Here is a 5,506-nt window from a genome sequence, read left to right as displayed (position 1 = left end):
ACCTTGCTCTGGTCCATTTCCTCCCAGAATCCCAGAGGAGGCTCCAAACACGCCACACATGTTTCTCCTGAAGTGTAAGAGCACGTGGTGATGGTTACCCCAGAGGCTGAAGAGCTGTGACCTGGGCTTCACCTCAGGTGTCCTCCAGGTGCTTCCTGAAGCTTGCCACGTGAGAGGCAGCTGTCAGTCTGCGGTGGAGGATGCAGGCTGGGAGCAGAGGCACAGAGAAGTAACGCTTGCCTGGCAAGAGCAAGAAGTGGCTCCACACTCACCGATGGCAGCAGTCAAGAGTCCAGTTTCTGCCCTTGTGCATGGGGCCCATGGCCCACCCGCCACTACTGCAAAGAGACACCCACCCTCTAGGTGGACATTTCCCAAAATACCCATGTCCTCCCCACATTTTGTCAAGAAAAGCATAAAACCGTGTTGTTGTCTTTCAGTTGCTAAGTCAAGTTTAGCTCTTCTGTGACTCCATGGATGGTAGCCCACCAGGCTCCTCTGTCCATGGAATTTTCCAGGCAAGTACACTGGAGTGGGTTGCCATTTCCTCCTCCAGGGGATCTTCCCAACCCAGGGATCGAACGCGGGTTTTTTGCATTGCAGGCAGACTCTTTACCATCTGAGTCACCAGGAAAGCCCCTATGAAACCATATGAAAGTGTAGTTCAGAGCTTAAAACATTTCTGTTCCAGCTCCAGAAAAGAAGACATTGGCTCACTTCCCTCAGCCTCACTTCTCCAGGCCACAGATGCTGGGAGAGTCCAGGTGAGACAAGATAGCTGATGCCCCCCACTCACAGTAGTCACGTTCTGTAAAACTGTTGTGGACACAGAGCCAGTGCTGATAGGGGAAATCAGGGTTGGGCTCCTGTGAGCCTCTGGTCACAACATTTTCACCAACTGATCAATACATAACCTTGTTTTCTGTATGTATCTGTGTAAAGACACTTTAATGTTTATCGTTGATTCGTTAACATTGAATCACAGCCAAAGCAATATAACTCATGCCTGAATGAAGCTTATCTAATGTACTTGTTTTCTATGAAAGGATCATCACAGCTTTCTTGTGCTTAGGAACAGTCGACAGCACTTCAGCACTAGGCTTGAGGGTGCATTTTAGACAGTGAAGTTGCCAACAAAAATGCAAAAGAAAATGTAGTACTCAAAAGATCACAAAAAGAACACTTGTCTACAGTCTGAAAGGTGAAACAAGAAGGCAGAGCATCACCTATTCAGCCTCAGCCAGGAATATGCCCATTGGAGATGTAAACTTTTTACTGTTCTGCACGTGGTTCACAGATGACCATGAAAGCATCATGGGTATTGATGTTGGAATCACAAATTTTAGCCAGTAAAGTCAAATTTGCAAAAACAGAACCTGCAAATAGTGAGGATGGACTGTAATTAGAAGGAACATATCTAGAGATTTATAGGGCACAAGGAATCATCCTAAAGTGCTTTACATATATTAACTCATTTAATCCCACCAGCAACAAAATGAAGCAGCTATTACTATTGTCCCCATTTCCACAGCTCAGCCAACAGAGACAAAGAAAAAAGAAGTAAAGTAACTTGGTAAATGTCCCATAGCCAAGAGTTGACAAAGACAGGATATGAACCCAGATATCTTCCTCTAGAAACCCCCACGCTTAATCCATATTGCCTCTGGGTAGCATTCTCCATCAGTGGCCTTGGTTTCTCCAGAGAACCACTTGGAAGCCAAAGACTGGAACCCCCTGCCTTACTAGCAGAGCAAATATGGCTCCTACTTTCTCACCCAGATCAGCTGAAGCCTTCCAGATGCTTCCACTTGCCTGACCTCCTGTCTGTCATTTGGTGACTTCCACCAAAGCTGGCCTTGCCATTGACACATTCACCTTGGTTGTCTTGCCTGATTGAAGAGGAGCCTCTCTTTCTGCCACTGGACTATTGAGTTGACACTTTCTTCAAAGTTTTCCTTTTTTTGGTGGGGTGGTGGGGGAGGGTGGAACAGACAGTGCTACATTATATCCTCAGGACATTAAATGCCCTGAGGATATAATTTAATGACATCCTCAAGTCATTAAATCTAGCCATGTGATGCCCTCCCCATAACTCAACAAGAGTTTAGGTACCCATTGAGAGTTATTTCCTAAAAGAGAGTAATCCCCTGACCTTCTGAGTTCCATTCCCCACTGGTGTATGTACACAAATAGGTGGGAGGTGGTATGGCAGAGTGTCTACAGTGCTTTTGAAGTTTGGGAGATTCATGTGACTGTGGAAAAGTCACAAACCTCTCTATGTCTCATTTCAACACGGTCAAGTAGAGGTGATACTATCTGCCTAGTGACAAAAGCGATAAAGTAGGGGAGCTAATAGTACCTGGATTATCAGGTGGCTGAGACACTTAATTGAGAAAATTCATGTTAAAAGCCTTCACACAACACCTGGCACCAAGAAGAACTCAACAAGAAGCTTCTTATTTTTCTTCTCACTTTTTTCCACATGTATTAATTTTAGTGTTCTGGACTTGCTACCATCAAGTCTAAAGGAGTTCTGCAGTTTTTCACAAGAGTTGTAACATTTCAAAAATCAAATAGAACCCTTGGTGATTTGTACATATTGCCTAAGCTCCCAGGTGGGCATACAATTGGATATCTTTACCCCACCCCCTCCACCACAAAATTTCCAGAGACAGTAAGGGATTTCTAGGAAGGTAATGACAATGGTATTATAATTTTTTAATCTTTTTGAATCACTCTACACAACAGACAGAGCCTAAGCAAATTCAAAGTTCTGCAGACAACACAGCAAAACAAAGATATACACCAGCCTCAAAATGTGAACTGTTGCAGGAAAACTACACACAACACCAAGACCATATGGCATCAGTGAGTGTGCAGTGGGAAGCAAAGGAGAGACAAAGGGGAACCTGAAAGTCGGAGAAGCCAAAATTGTCAACAGATACTCCCAAGGGAAGGGGAACACACTCTAGGGGAAACAGCCATAACAGCAGGTGCCTTACAGGCTTCAGGTTATGAGCTTGAGATCGGAGAACACTAGAGCAGTCTGGGTTCTATGAACTCTTAGAATAACAAGTGCTCCTTTCCAAGACAATGGCCAACACTGAGTAGAAATTACTGGAAGTAGAATCTAATTTGTCTAGGACAATGTATTAAGGAAAAAGGAAAGCAAAGTTCCTTTTAAATCTGGAGGACTGTAACTGAGCCAACAGGTGCTGGAATATATAAGGTCACATATTTGAATACTTGGAAATAACAACAGCATAATGAACTTAACAGCTGTGAAGCTAGGGAAAGGATCCTGGACCACTCTCTCCTCCAAAGTGAATAGGAGAACTCATGCTCTTTAAGCATGGATAACAAAAAAGGATTGTGTTTGAATCCCACACAAATTTATTTTAAGATAAAAAGAGAAGAGTGAGCAAAATAATGTCCCCACAGACAATAAAGTATGCCAGAAATAAAGACTAAAAATGTAGAAAAGAAAACAAAGAAAACCCCAGGCACAGATGGCTGCCCTGGTAAATTCTGTCAAAACATTTAAAAGAAATAATGCCAATCTTACAAAACGCTTTTAGAGAAACAGAGGAGGGCGGAACTCTTCCAAACTAATTTTATGAGATCAGAATAATTTTGGTACCAAAACCTTAGGAAGACACTAGGCATTACAGATCAATATCTCCTACGAATACAAAACACTTGAAAATATTGCAACAAAGATACAACAGTACGTAAGAAGGATAAAACTTCATGACCAACCAGTGTTTATCTCAGGAATGCAAGGTTGGCTTAACTTTTAAAAAGCAATCAATGTAACACACAAAAAAAGGAGGAAAAAATTTATATGATCATTTTAGTAAATACATAAAAATCCTTTCACAGAATTCAATACGTGTTTGTGACTAAAGGACGAAAGACTTTCCTCAGCTAAATTGGAAAAGAACAGGAATTCCTCAGTCTTTGTGTATCGGTCCTCCAAGAAGTGGACGTCAAGATAGGATTAGACATGCAAGAGATTTATTAGAGGAGATGCTTGTGAGAGGAAGTGAAAAGGCCTGGAAGAGGATGAGAGACTTGTCAGATCATGATATGAATCTGAGCTCAGGTGAAGAAGAAAGGAAGAAGGCAAATAGTGCATAAGCATCTGAAACTCCAGGGCAGCTTTTAGAGACTTGGCCAAAGCCGTCTTGGAATCTTCAAGTTACCATCTCCCACCAGAAGAACCCCACATCTCCTAGGCACTGAGGGGGAGAAGACTTTGGGAAATGTGGCATCTGCACAAAATGATGGGTTTCAGAATGCAGCTGCTGGACCTGTCAATCTTTAACCTAGGACTCTGAAAGGTACACTTTCATAGCCACTGAGGATGTTATAACTTTCCTCCCAAGGAGAAAGCGTCTTTTAATTTCATGGCTGCAGTCACCATCTGCAGTGATTTTGGAGCCCCCAAAAATAAAGTCTGACACTGTTTCCACTGTTTCCCCAAAGTTCTGACCAACCTAGATAGCATATTCAAAAGCAGAGACATTACTTTGCCAACAAAGGTCCGTCTAGTCAAGGCTATGGTTTTTCCTGTGGGCATGTATAGATGTGAGAGTTGGACTGTGAAGAGAACTGAGCACCGAAGAGTTGATGCTTTTGAACCTGCAGTGTTGGAGAAGACTCTTGAGAGTCCCTTGGACTGCAAGGAGATCCAACCAGTCCATTCTGAAGGAGATCAGCCCTGGGATTTCTTTGGAAGGACTGATGCTAAAGCTGAAACTCCAGTACTTTGGCCACCTCATGTGAAGAGTTGACTCATTGGAAAAGACTCTGATGCTGGGAGGGATTGGGGGCAGGAGGAAAAGGGGACGACAGAGGATGAGATGGCTGGATGGCATCAGCCGACTCGATGGACGTGAGTCTGGGTGAACTCCAGGAGTTGGTGATGGACAGGGAGGCCTGGCGTGCTGCAATTCATGGGGTTGCAAAGAGTCGGACACAACTGAGCGACTGAACTGAACTGAACTGAGGATGTTATAGGATAACTATGAGAAATCTAAAACTGACCTATACTTATTGGCAAACATGGAACACTTTTCCTATAAGATCAGGAAAAAGTCAGCGATGTCTACCGTAATAAGGGAATTCAACAACATTTCAGAATGTGTGGTCAATATATGAACTAACTGCATTTCTATACACTAATCACAAACTGTTAAAAAAAATTGAAATACCACTTATCATAGCACCCCAAAACCAGACAATATTTAGAGGTAAATTTAACAAAATATGTGCAAGCCCTTTACACCGAAAACTACAAAATATCTCTAGGAAATTAAAGAAGACTAAGATATATGGAGAGAGAAAATATGCTCTTGGATTGGAAGGCTCAGTATTGTTAAGATATCAATGATCTCAAGATTGATATATAGATATGGTACAATCCTCTTATGAGCTGAATTGTGTCCCATTCAAAATCCATATGTTGAAGCCCTATTCACCTCAGAAGGTGACAATAAAGACA

The sequence above is a fragment of the Bos taurus genome, chromosome 15 (assembly GCF_002263795.3).
Source record: "Bos taurus isolate L1 Dominette 01449 registration number 42190680 breed Hereford chromosome 15, ARS-UCD2.0, whole genome shotgun sequence".
NCBI lineage: Eukaryota > Metazoa > Chordata > Mammalia > Artiodactyla > Bovidae > Bos > Bos taurus.
The sequence above is the reverse complement of the archived record's forward strand: the minus strand, read 5'-3'. Positions refer to the sequence as shown.